The following is a 13,313-nucleotide window of genomic DNA, read 5'->3' as shown; positions in this document are numbered from 1 at the left end:
AATGACAATACAACCATATAAACATAAATATTCGGTTCTTTGTAAGTTAACTAGGGAAATACAGAAAATGCAGTAACGCAGTGTAAGGGGAAAGATGAATCACTTTTTTGTGGCTATTTCTGATCTGCTTAAGCAGGTTTGCTATAAGCCTTAACTTCCCTTTCAAACAGTCTGCAAGGAGGCCAGGTGGTGATGGTACATTTGAACATACATTACAACAATATACAAGGACCCAGGTTCAAGTGCCTGGTCCCCACCTGCAGGGAGAAAGCTTCACAAGTGGCGAAGCAGTGCTGCATGTGTCTCTCTGTCTCTCTCTCTCCCTTTCTTTTTTTTTTTTCTTAAAACTGTTTTAATTGTGGGTTGCAGAAGGTAGAAGGTCTGGCTTCTGTAATTGCTTCCCCGCTGAACATGGGCATTGACTGGTCAGTCCATACTCCCAGTCTGCCTCTCTCTTTCCCTAGTAGGGTGGGTCTCTGGGGAAGCAGAGCTCCAGGACACATTGGTGGGGTCTTCAGTCCAGGGAAGCCTGGCTGGCATCCTGATGCCATCTGGAACCTGGTGACTGAAAAGAGAGTTAACACACGAAGCCAAACAAATTATTGAGCAATCATGGACCCAAAGCTTGGAATAGTGGAGAGGAAGTGTTAGGGGGATACTCACTGCAAACTCTAGTGAACTTCTGCTTTCAGGTATATATTTTGCAGTAGTTTATGGATACGTGTGAACATATGCTCTCTCTCACAGAAACTGGTGTATATCTAGGTTTGGGGACTTTGTTAGAAAGTGAACCACCTGAGATGGAATTAGAGTATACTATGAAAGGAAAGGTCTCATCTGAGTAATGAAGCTGAAGGGTTGTCATTCCACACCTGAAGTCTCTGGACACAGTCTGAAGTGAAGCATGTTGAGGTGGCAATCATTGTGTTGATTAGGTTGCGATTGGCAGATGCAGTATTATTTGATATGGATTGGGAGAGGCATACAGGAAAGTGGGCCCTATCCAAGGGTTCCAGGACTGGGGGAAGTAGAGGCTCTATAGTGGAGATGTGAGGTTCCTGCTGTCTTAGGGTTCCAAAAGACAATTGATAGTTAACGTTATCATCACATTATTTGGTAATTGAGTTAATTTTGAAAAGTCCTTTTGTTAGGGTTTGCTGTACAGTACCCAGTATCTTGTATACAGCTGTGCTATTGGTTGCTTCTGATCTACTTGGTCTAGGCTTTTGAGAGAGTCTGCATATCAATTACACAGCCTATATATTGAAAAGATTCAGTTTGTGCTTTGAAAAACTTCGAGACATACAATTAATTTTCCCTCTCTCATATTAATTAACTAGTGATTTATATGACTACATTTTACTAGGAGTGCAAAAAAAAGTGTTTTAATTAGCTTTTTTTCATCTTTTTGTTGCCCTTCTTGTTTTACTGTTGTTGTACTTATTATTATTGTTGTTGTTATTATTAATGTTGTAGTTGTTGGATAGGACAGAGAGAAATGGAGAGAGGAGAAGACGACAGAGAGGGGGATGTTATAATTTAACTTGAAAAGTAGTTATTGGGGCTGCTATAATGCATAAAAGGATTCATAGTGGGGAGCTGGGAACTGGTTTAAACAATACAAGGTTTATTAGGGTGAAACAGGTAAAAGGCAAAATAAGCAATTATCATCAAGGGTGTACACTAGGTCCATAAAGTCTGAGTATAGTTATCAAAAGTTTATTCCCATAAGATAAATAATTATCAGCTCTGGTAAAGATTGTTCATGGCTGTAGAGGGGTCTAAAAGTTTACCAGCTAGCAGAGTAACACATGTTCAGTTCCCAGGAGAAGTAGCCATGGCGGATATCTGGTGCACCTCTGTCAAAATGCATCTAGCCAGGAGAAGCAGCAGCAGCCAAAAAGTAAGACTGACTTCTGGCTTGCTTTACTTTTAAGTCTATTCATTCCACCCACAGTGCTTTGTACACCAGCACAGACTGGATCCACCCACAGTCCACCATGGACCTGTGCAGATCACTGCATACTCTGTCGCCAAGACTGACTTCAGCACTGTGCTGGGACTTCATCCACGGTCACCGGTATACTACGTCACCACAGGGGAGAGAAATACAGACAACTGAATACTTGCTTCACCACCTCTGAAGCGACCCCCCCTTGCAGGTGGGGAGCTGGGGGCTCCAACCAGGATCCTTAGGCTGGTCCTTGCACTTTGCGCCACGTGTGCTTAACCTGCTGCACTACTGCCTGACCTCCCCCTCGCTTTCTATCACCCCCTTCCCTCTTGATATCTGGCTGTCTCTATCCAATAATTAAATAAATAAAGATAATGATAATAATAAAACAATCTGCAGGAATCTGGAAAAGTCTGCAGGCCCACAAATTAAGATGATTTGCTTTCTTCCTCCTTTTATTTGTTTTTGTTTTTCAGAGAGAGAACTCTAGAATTCCAGCCTCCAACCATTGACTATACAACTGAATACTAAACCTATTCAGAAACACATGCTAGTCATGACTATTCAGAGAACCAGAGTCAATAGCATGTGTATATCCAGGGGTAGGGGGAAATTAGTTCATGAAAATATAGACATTGGCAAATCCAATTCACAGCGTGGACCAACAGGCTCAGGACTCAGGAGAGCTAAGAACAGGCTCTCTACTAGAGCTTCTTCTTATTTCAGTATTTTTCTCTGTGTATGCCTTTCACTAATTGGAGAAGACTCTCCCACGTTAGGGAGAGCAATCTGTTTTACCCTCATTCATAGCTGTATCTTTTCCAAAAACACCTAGCAAAATCATGTGGAAAGCCGTTTGACCAAATATTTGGGCACCTGTGTTCCATCTAGCCGAAACATAAAATTAACATTCAGATAGGGCATCCTGATTCAGTCTCCACTTAGCAAGAACTTCCTGGATGCTGATGGAGAACAGATTTGGAAGAGTCTGTGGGCCCACACAGTAAGATGATTTGCTTTCTTTCTCCTTTCCTTTCTTTGTTTTGCAGAGTTAGGGCTGCTTTGGGGCCTACATTTTTATGCACATAAAGAGACAGACACCATAACACTGGAGCACTCACCTGGAGTGCCAGTGCTAGAACCTGGGTCATGCATACAGCAAGGTACTTGTCTTGGTGAGATATCTCCTTGGCCCAAGGCTTTTTATAATACAAGGTAAAGTACAAAGTATATTTGAGAGACCAGCAAATATTAAAGAGGAATTTAAAAAAAAAACTATTAACTTTGAAGACTCTGGGGCTCTCCACCTTCCCCACTCCTCTCTCTTTCCCCTCACATGCAACCAACTAAATCATGATTACTATTGTCACATTGCATTACAGTTTAGACACAGGGGCTGGATATTCAATGGATATATTTTCAATTCCTTATGGTTTAAAGAGCATTTTGAATACTGAAATTGAATGACACCATATTTACTTTTCTTTAGCTCTTTCTTTTACTTAACCCTTATGCTGTATCTACTTAGTTGTCATGTTATTACTTCTTTTCAATGATGATGACAATATTCAATGTCAAGAAATATTACATTGTTTCTCCATTCCACTATCAAAAGAGTGAATTGAGGTTGTTTTCAATTTTTTTCTGTTTCCTTTACTGCTGCTATGTATGTGCCCCACTTTTCCTGCCCAAATTCAAGAAGTCTCTCTAGGATGAGTAAAGAATACTGAGGAGGGCAGGCCCTACCCCATTAAGAAAACAGAGAAGGTAATCTGGGAATATGGATCAACCAGCCAACATCCACGTCCAGGAGAGAAGCAATTACAGAAGCCAGACCTTCCACCTTCTGTACCCCATAATGATCCTTGGTCCATGCTTCCAGAAGAATAAAGAATAGAAAACCTTCCAATGGAGGGGATGGTATGGGATACAGAACTTCGATGGTGGGGATTGTGTGGAATTGTACCCCTCTTAACCAACTGACTTGTCAGTCTTAATTAAATAAATATTTTTTTAAAAAGAGAGAGTAAAGAAAACTGATGTGGGGACTTCCTGGGCCAGAGGTTATGTAAACCTCCAAAGTTACAAAAAAAAAAAAAACAAACCAGCAAATGCTTATTTAATATATTGTCCCTTTATACTCTCTTAACATATTATCAGTCATTCCACATCCTCATCAACATTTGATATTATGTGAGATTTCCTTGTTGTTAGATTGTCAGCCTAACAGGCTTTAAAGAGGTCTGCTTTAGTTTCAGTGTGTATTTCCCTACACTTCTTGTGCATTTAGTAACAGCGTAGAATTCCCCTTTGTAATGTGTTTTCAAGATGTAAGGTCCACATAGTATATGATTATCTGTACTGTCGGGTCTCTGGTGGGGTGATCTCCAGGGGAAAGGTAATGGACTGGTTCTTTCTAGAGTAACGACACTGGGGAGTCCTTCAGCATGCTCAGAACTCCTTTATTAGCAAGGTGGACATGCGTTAAATAGAAAAACAAACAAAGGGAATTATTATTGAAATATGTCAGAAATTACAGGTTTCTTAAAGGTCGGCTTGCCTTTATGGTAGGGGGCTGGTATGACAGAATTGATGAGATACAAGACAGTTATTCTCCATGACGCAAGCAACTTAATTATCCAAAGGTATTTGAGAAAAGCATAGGGATTAAACCAGTAGGGTGAGACAGAGAGAAGATGGATATCAAAAGGCCATATAGTTTGGAATTTCTCTTGTCCGGGGTCTGAGGTGTATGATGGAGTGTGTGATAAGGTGCATTCTTCTGTAATCAGAAGGTGACTTTGAATAAGTGAATCTGCAGCCACGTGGCCTGCAGTTAATGGAGGGAAGTATTGGGGTTTCTGTGGGCCTGAGAGTCAAAAAGGAAAGAACTAAGTCTGAGTTTCCCCCCTTTTGTTCACCTCAGTTGAGAGAGACTCACCAAGACGTTATCTTCTCAGACCTCCATCCAAGGATGGGGGTAGTTCTCCCTAAGCTCTATCAGGCTTGCACATACTCCAACACTGTACTTCTTGACAAATGTGTTGTAACATATCTTGGACCCCTCCTACTCTGAGGCTGGTTCAGGAAGTTATGTTACAAACTGTTTGCCAACACTTTTTTTATGTCCACAGAGAAATTTATATCACTCACATGGAAGTGTGCCTCCCTGGGGCATACTTTTTTCAACAACCATAGAACTCATATCTTTTCAAGGGCATATTGAATATTTATAAAAATTGGCCATATACTGCACCATAAACACAGTTTAGGGTTTTTTTTTATTTTTTCTTTTGTTTTACATAAACACCATCTCCACCACCAAAACACTGTGTCCCATCCCACCCACCCCACTTGAAGCTGAGCATCCATTGAGGATTTTTCAATACAAAATACTCTTAATATATTTTAAAGGGTGAATTCTTTACAAATAAAATCACAAATAGAAATCAATAATCTTTAAAATATTGCTTCAAAACTGCATGTAGTTATATAATTTTTTATTTATAAAAAGGAAACATTGACTAAACCATAGGATAAGAGGGGTACAACTTCATACAATTCCTACCACTAGAACTCTGTATCCCATCCCCTGATAGCTTTCCTATTCTTTTAAAAAAATTTTTACTAATTTATTTATTCCCTTTTGTTGCCCTTGTTTTATTGTTGTAGTCATTGTTGGAAAGCACAGAAAGAAATGGAGAGAGGAGGGAAAGACACAGAAGGGTAGAGAAAGATAGACACCTGCAGACCTGCTTCACTGCCTGTGAAGTAACTACCCTGCAGGGGGGGGAGCCGGGGGCTCAAACCAGGATCCTTAGGCCAGTCCTTGTGCTTTGCACCAAGTGCACTTAAACCATTGCACTACCGCCTGACTCCCAAGCTTTCCTATTCTTTAACCCTCTGGGAGTATGGATGCAAGGTCATTGTAGGATGCAGAAGGTGGAAGGTCTGGCTTCTGTAATTGCTTCCCCATGAGCATTGATAGGTTGATCCATACTCCCAGCATGTCTCTCTCTTTCCCTAGTGGGAAAGGGCTCTGGAGAAGCAGAGCTCCAGGAAACATTAGTGGGGTTGTCTGTCCAGGGAAATCTGGTTGGCATTATGCTAGAATCTGGAACCTGGTGTTTGAAAATAGAGTTGACATACAAAGCTAAACAAATTGTTGACCACTCATGGACTTAAAGGCTGGAATAGTGCAGATGAAGAGTTGGGGCTCTCCATTTTGTAGATAGCTAGTAGACATATTTTAGTTATAGTCCAAAGGGTCTATGGCTATACTAGTGCTTTGTTTTTGTTATTGTTGTTGTTTTGTTTGTTTGTTTGTTTTTTGCCTGAGATTGTAATGTAATATGCAGGTGAATCCTCATTATTGTCTGGAGAGATGGTGTCATGGCTGGCAGAAAGACCAGAATCTGGATCCGGGAATAGAGAACTCCCAAATATGAGGAAGGTGTATAAATAGTGTTGATTGTAAATCCCATCAATTTGATGTGATCTGGGACCCATATTTAGCTTATTTCAACCCTTCACCCTCACTACTGGGATGAGACCTTTCCTTTCATAGTATTCTAAAATTCCATTCCAGGAGGTTCGCTTCCTAACAAAATCCCAAAACATAGATATAGACCAGGTTCCGTAAGATAGAGCATATGTTCACATGTATCCATAAATTAGGGCAAAATATATACCTGAAAGCAAAAGTACACAATAGTCTGTAGTGAGTAAATATAAATTTCATAATGAAATAGTGTCTACTTAGACTTCGATAACCTCCTCACCTACTTTCTATTCCAGTTCTCTCACTCACTCCAAAGCTAACCTCATCAAAGCAAGGACTGCAAAAGCTGAATAAGGACAAGAGACTTGTATACTTTAACAATGACTATCACCATCAGGCCACCCCATCAGCTAGTGCCCTAGTCAGGGAGTCCTGAGATTCCCAAACAGACATGTAGTTATATCTTGAATGCATTTATGATTCACTTCTATATAAAAGCAAGTCATGATAAAGATTAGAAAGTATTTAGACCTTATGGTGACAAGGATCCTTATGTCAAAATTTGTGAACTACAGCAACATTTAGAGTGAAATCTCAGAAATCTAGAGAGAAATATTAAATTTCCACTAGAAGAGAAAAAAACTAAAGCTTAGTATGCATATCATCAAACTATTAAAGATCCAATCAAAACTCTACAGAAAAAAAGTAAGACATAGTACATAAAGAGGAGAAATAAGATAGGAAAATATCATGTAACAGAAAGAACTAGCACAAGAGGAAATAATATAAATGGGGGTCTAGTGCACATGTTACAGTGTGCAAGGACCTGGGTTTGAGCTGCAAGTCTCCACCTGCAGGCGGAAAGCTTTGTGAGTGGTGAAGCAGTGCTGCTGGTGTCCCTCTGTCTCTCTCCCTCTATTGCCCCCTACCCTCTAGATTTCTGGCTGTCTCTATCCAATAAGTAAATAAAGATAATTTTAAAAACTCTTTTTTAAAAAGAAATAATATATATGAAAGACTTAGAAACACAGAACTGTCAACAGTTGAGAGTAGAATTCCCAGATAAATTATATGAAACAATAAGATAGTTTATTAAGGTACCTAGAAAAATATACCTCTACAAGAATTAATTTCATATCACCAAACCAGTAGCAAACAAATTAAAATGAAACCTTATTTATTAATCACAAGGGAACCAAAATACTAAACACACTGGAATAAACTAACAAGAACTCTGCAACATCTTTGTGGGATAAAATTATTAAATTTTACAATGTATGAAAAACACTTGAGTAAATGAAAAGGTGTATCATAGTAACATAGATAGAAACATAATAGTATTTTTAAATATGTCAGTTCTTTCCCAGCTTTCCAATGCAGCACATCAGGGCACATTTGGGTAAATTGCACAAAACTAAATACAAGATACAATTTTCAGTCAACTAGAGATATAGTTTACCAATTTTCCAAGTTTCCCATTGAAATTACAGTAATTTCAATGAATACCCTAAAGGCTGGTGTGATAACACAGTGGTTATGTAGAAAATACTTTCACACCTGAGGCACTGATAAATACCTTAATATGTTATATGTGTGTATGCAATTTGACAGGACCATGCATTCATGAAATATGAGGAAGAGGCATAGTGGGAGAACTTTTCCAACCAAATACCAGAAGCACCAGAGAACACCAAGAATACTTCCAATACAGAAAGAAATAGACAAAAATCCAAAAAAGGGCCAGAGCTAAGATGGTGACTCAGAAACAAGACCCTGCTTGAGCTCCAAACAGAAGCAGCTAACTAGCTGGGATTCTCTGGATGGAGTAAGATACTGGGCCATCTATAGGAGGGTTGACAAGGGGTGGTCAGGGTGACACCTAAAAAGAGTCCTATGACCCACTCTTGGACTGGAAAACAGAGGCCAAAAGGACAAAGAAAGGAAAGTATTTTTGGTTTATTTCTGAACTCACCCCTCCCCCAACCCAGAACCAGCCCCCAGGGGCTGGACAGCCGCTCCTAGCAGGCTACATACTAAGTGATTTTCTTTACCAAGATTCCTGGCTGAGCAGGGGTGATATTCCAAGCCTTTTACTTTTTGTTTTCCTCCTCTCTCTCTCTCTCTCTCTCTCTCTCTCTCTGTATGCTTTACATTGGGTTCTAGTTCTCCCCCGCCAAGAGAATTGGATCAGTCCTGTTAATTTCGCGGGCCTGCTTGGCCCCGCCCCAAGGAACCCCTCGAGAGTTCCAAAGTGCCAGAGTTTCAGAGTTCGAGAGGAAGAGAGGGTTTTTGAGTTCGAGAGTTAGAGAGAGTGCTTGCGCCGCCGCAAAGAGACAGCAGAGTTCTGTTTGGTGATTAGTTTGGTATAGTTTATGAATCGTTGTTCCTGAATAAAGAAATACAGCTTCCCTGCCCAGCCGTTGTCTCCGCGTCTCTGTTACCCGCCTGTGAAGCTAGCCCGGCTAGAGCCGCCAAAAATTTTAACAACACTCTCTCTCTCTGTCTCTCTCTGTCTCTCTCTGTCTCTCTGTCTCTCTCTCTCTCTCTCTCTCTCTCTCTCTCCTTTTAGGTGGCTGGAACTCTACTCAAATGACAAAATACCTGAACAATCAAAACCTCAGCCTTGTCTAGGAAAGTCTACCTGGAGTTTTTGCTTTTTTTTTTTTTTTGGAGAGGAATTCTTTTTCTTATTATTATTTTGACCCATTCTTATTTTCTTTTTTTTTATTATTTGTAAAAAGGAAACATTGGCAAAGCCATAGGATAGGAGGAGTAAAACTTCACACAATTCTTACCACCAGAACTCCATATCCCATCCCCTCCCTTGATAGCCCTCATATTCCTCAACCCTCTGGGAATATGGACCCAAGGTCATTGTGGGATGCAGAGGTGGAAGGTCTGGCTTCTGTAATTCCTTCCCCACTGAGCATGGGTGTTGATAAGTCAATCCATACTTCCAGCCAGCCTCTCTCTTTCCCTAGTGGGGTGGGGTTCTGGAGAATCAGAGCTCCAGGACACACTGGTGGGGTTCTCTGTCCAGGGAAGTCTGGTCAGCATCATGCTACCATCTGGAACCTGATGGCTAAGAAGAGAGTTAACATACAAAGCCGGACAAATTATTGACTAATTGTAAACCTAAAGGTTGGAAAGGTACACATGAATTGTTGGGGGGTCCTCTGTTTCATAGATAGCTAGTAGGCATATTTTAATTATATTCCAAAGGGCCTGTGGTTATACTAGATTTTTTTTTCCTTTTTTATTTCCCAGGAGCCTGAAATCTGATATGCAGGTGGATCCAAGTTATTGTCTGGGGAGATGATTTCATGGCTAGAAAAAGAACCAGAAACCTGGATCAGGGAAAATAGTAGCTCCCTAATATGGGAACAATCTATAAATATTGATGACTGTAAACCCCATCGTTTTGATATGATTTGGGGCCCATATTCAGCTTAGGAGTCTGTGTGACCTCTGCATCACTGTAGATCTGAGTTCACATACTGTGGTCATGAGTAGGAACATTCCAAGCTGCCCCAATATTGACCCATCTTCCTTGGGTATAGCATACAGTATGTTGTCCATCCTCTGAACATTCAGTACTGTTGTAGGTCCAAGTTGAGGGCGAGGTCCTATGGGGGGCCCACAAAGGGGTCTACTTTGTTGTTCCTGATAGAGATGACCGATCAAAATGGAGAAAAGGATTTATTTGAGGTCTAGGCCTATCATGTCTGTTTTGGACTCCCCAAATATGGCCCCACCTTATGAGTTGGCTTGATAGAGACATCATTGAAATATGACAGCCTCAGGTGCCAGCAGGTTAAGTGCAGGTGGCACAAAGCAAGGACTGGCAGAAGAATCCCGGTTTGAGCCCCCAGATCCCCACCTACCAGGGAGTCACTTCACAGGAGGTGAAGCAGGTCTTCAGGTGTCTATCTTTCTCTCCCCCTTTCTGTCCTACTTGCTTCTTTCCATTTTTCTCTGTCCTATCCAACAATGAAGACATCAAAGATAACTACAACAATTAAACAACAAGGGCAACAAAAGGGGATAAATAAATATTTTTTAAAAAGAGGATGCCAGCCTCTTACCCTTATTCAGATTTTGCAGTCCTTGCTTTGATTGGGTTAGCTTTGGAGAGAGTGAGTGAACTGTAATAGGAAGTAGATGAGGAGGGTATCTAAGACTACATAGACACTATTTCAATATGAACTTTATACTGACTCAGTGCAGACTGTTGTGTACTTTTGATTTCAGGTATATATTTTGCCCTAATGTATGGATACATGTGAACATATGCTCTATCTCATGGGACCTGGTCTATATCTAGGATTTGGGACTTTGTTATAAAGTGAACCACCTGGAAAAGAATTAGAGAATCCTATGAAAGGAAAGGTCTCACCTGAGTAATGGGGATGAAAGGTTAACATTCCACACCTGACATCTCTGGACACAGTGTGAAGTGAAGCATGCTGAGGTGGTACTCCTTGCATTGATTAGGCTGGGATTGGCAGATGCAATGTATACTGGTATGAATTAACAGACACATGCAGGAAAGTTAGACCCACCTCAGAGGTTCCAGGACTGGAGGAAATATAGGCTGTATACAGGAAGCAGGAGGTTCCTGCTGTCTTAGGGTTTAAGAAGACAATAGATAGTTATTGCTATACTCACATTATTTGGCCATTGGGTTAACTTGGAAAAACCCCTTTTTAGTATTTGCTATATCATACACAACATCACCATAATTAATGTCCTTTGACATTATTTTTATATAGCTGTGCCACTGATTGCTTTTGTTCTCCCTATTCTAAGATTTTAAGGGAGTCAATATATCAAAGACTCAGGTTAGGTATTAAAAAAAGAGTTTGTGCTTTAAAAAGTTTCAGAAATTCCATCAATTTTCCCCTCTCATATTAATAAAATAGTGATATATGACTACAAATTTATAGGCTTGTACATAAATACCATACCCACCACCAAAAGACTGTGTCCCAGATCAACCTCCCCACCACTCTGTGATGCCAAACATCCATCCTCACCCTTAACACAGAGTTTTTACTTTGGTGCCCTACTCCAAATTCAGTCACAACCTGCTTTTAGTTTCCCTTTCTGTTCTTCTTTATCAACTTCTTTCTTTGAGTAGGATCATCCCATATTCATCTTTATCTTTCTGAGTTAGCTCACTTAACATAATTCCTTCTAGCTCCATCCAAGATGGGTCAGAGAAGGTGGGTTCATTGCTCTTAATAGCTGCATAATATTACATTGTGTATATATACCACAGCTTTCTCAGCTACTCATCTGTTGTTGGGCACCTGGGTTGCTTCCAGGCTTTAGCTATTACAAATTGTGCTGCTATGAAAATAGGTGTACACATATTTTTTTTGTTTAGGTGTTATGGAGTCCTTGGGGTATATCCCTAGGAGAGGAATTACTGGGTCATATGGAAGGTCCATGTCTAACCTTGTGAGAGTTCTACAGACTGCTCTCCACAGAGGCTGGACTAGTTTACATTCCCACAAGCAGTGAAGAAGGGTTTCCCTGTCCCCACAGCCTCTCTAGCATTTGTTGCTGATGTTTTTTGATGTATGCCATCCTCACAGGGGTGAGGTGGTATCTCAATATTATCTTTATTTGCATTTCTCTGACAATCAGCGACCTGGAGCAATTTTTCATGTATTTGTTAGTCTTTTGGATCTCTTCTGTAGTGAATGTCTTGTTCATATCCTGGGCCCATTTTTGGATACAGTCATTTGCTTTTTTGTTGCTACCTTTGCTGAGCTCTTTGTATATTTTGGTGATTAATCTCTTGTCTAATGTATGCCATGTGAAGATCTTCTCCTATTCTGTGAGGGGTCTCCTTGTTTGTGTGATAGTTTCTTTAGGTGTGTAGAAGATTTTCAATTTGATGTAGTCCCATTGGATTGTTTCTGCTTTAGTCTTCCTTACAGTTGGGTTTGTATCATCAAAGATATCCTTGAGGTTTAGGTGGGAAAGTGTTCCACCAATGTTTTCCTCTAAGTATTTGATAGTTTCTGGTCTAACATCCAGGTCTTTGGTCCATTTGGAGTTGATTTTTGTCTCTAGTGAGATAAGGTGGTTCAATTTTATCTTTTTTGCATGTTTCCACCTAGTTTTCCCAGCACCATTTATTGAAGAGAGCTTCCTTTCTCCATGTAATTCTTTGGTCCCCCTTATCAAAAATTAGATGTCCATAGATGTGGGGGTTAGTTATGGGCTTTTAGTTGTGTTTCATTGGTCTGTGGGCCGATTTTTGTTCCACTACTAGGCTGTTTTGATGATGATGGCCTTATAATATGGTTTGAGATCTGGGAGTGTGATGCCTCCATTTCTGTTTCTTTTCCTGAAGATTGTTTTGGTAGTTCTAGGTGCTTTCTGGTTTCAGATAAATGATTTTGGGTTTTTTTTTCTATTCTCCTAAAGGAGCTTGGTGGACCTTTGATGTGTATTGCATTAAATTTATATATGACTCTGGGGATATTATTAATTTTGATGATGATAATTCTTCTAATCCATGAGAATGGGATGTCTTTCCATTTCTTGGTATCATTTTCTATTTTCTTGAATAGTGCCTAATAGTTTTCACTATACAAGTCTTTTATTTCTTTGGTCATCTTCATTCCTAGGTATTTTATTGATTTTGTTGTAACAGTGAATGGGAGTGATTTCTAGATATCTTCTTCAGATTTAGTGTTAGCATAAAGAAATGCCACTGATTTTTGTACATTGATTTTGTAGCCCGATACCTTGCTATATTGTCTAGTAACTTCAAGTAGTTTTCTGCTGTATTCTTTAGGTTTTCTAGGTATATTATCATATCATCAGCAAATAGTGAGAGCT

At 40.0% G+C, this 13,313-nt stretch overlaps 1 long non-coding RNA gene across 1 annotated transcript in view; it reads right to left on the bottom strand.

Annotated features, from left to right (window-relative positions):
* Positions 1-11,019: 11,019 nt before the first annotated feature.
* Positions 11,020-13,313, bottom strand: part of LOC132541793 (uncharacterized) — a 37,056-nt gene continuing 34,762 nt past the window's right edge. Inside the window, exon 3 of the long non-coding RNA XR_009552874.1 lies at positions 11,020-11,080. This is a non-coding gene — a long non-coding RNA (uncharacterized LOC132541793). The remainder of the gene's footprint in view (positions 11,081-13,313) is intronic.

This window comes from Erinaceus europaeus, chromosome 1, assembly GCF_950295315.1.
Source record: "Erinaceus europaeus chromosome 1, mEriEur2.1, whole genome shotgun sequence".
NCBI classification, from domain to species: domain Eukaryota; kingdom Metazoa; phylum Chordata; class Mammalia; order Eulipotyphla; family Erinaceidae; genus Erinaceus; species Erinaceus europaeus.
The sequence above is the reverse complement of the archived record's forward strand: the minus strand, read 5'-3'. Positions and strand labels throughout refer to the sequence as shown.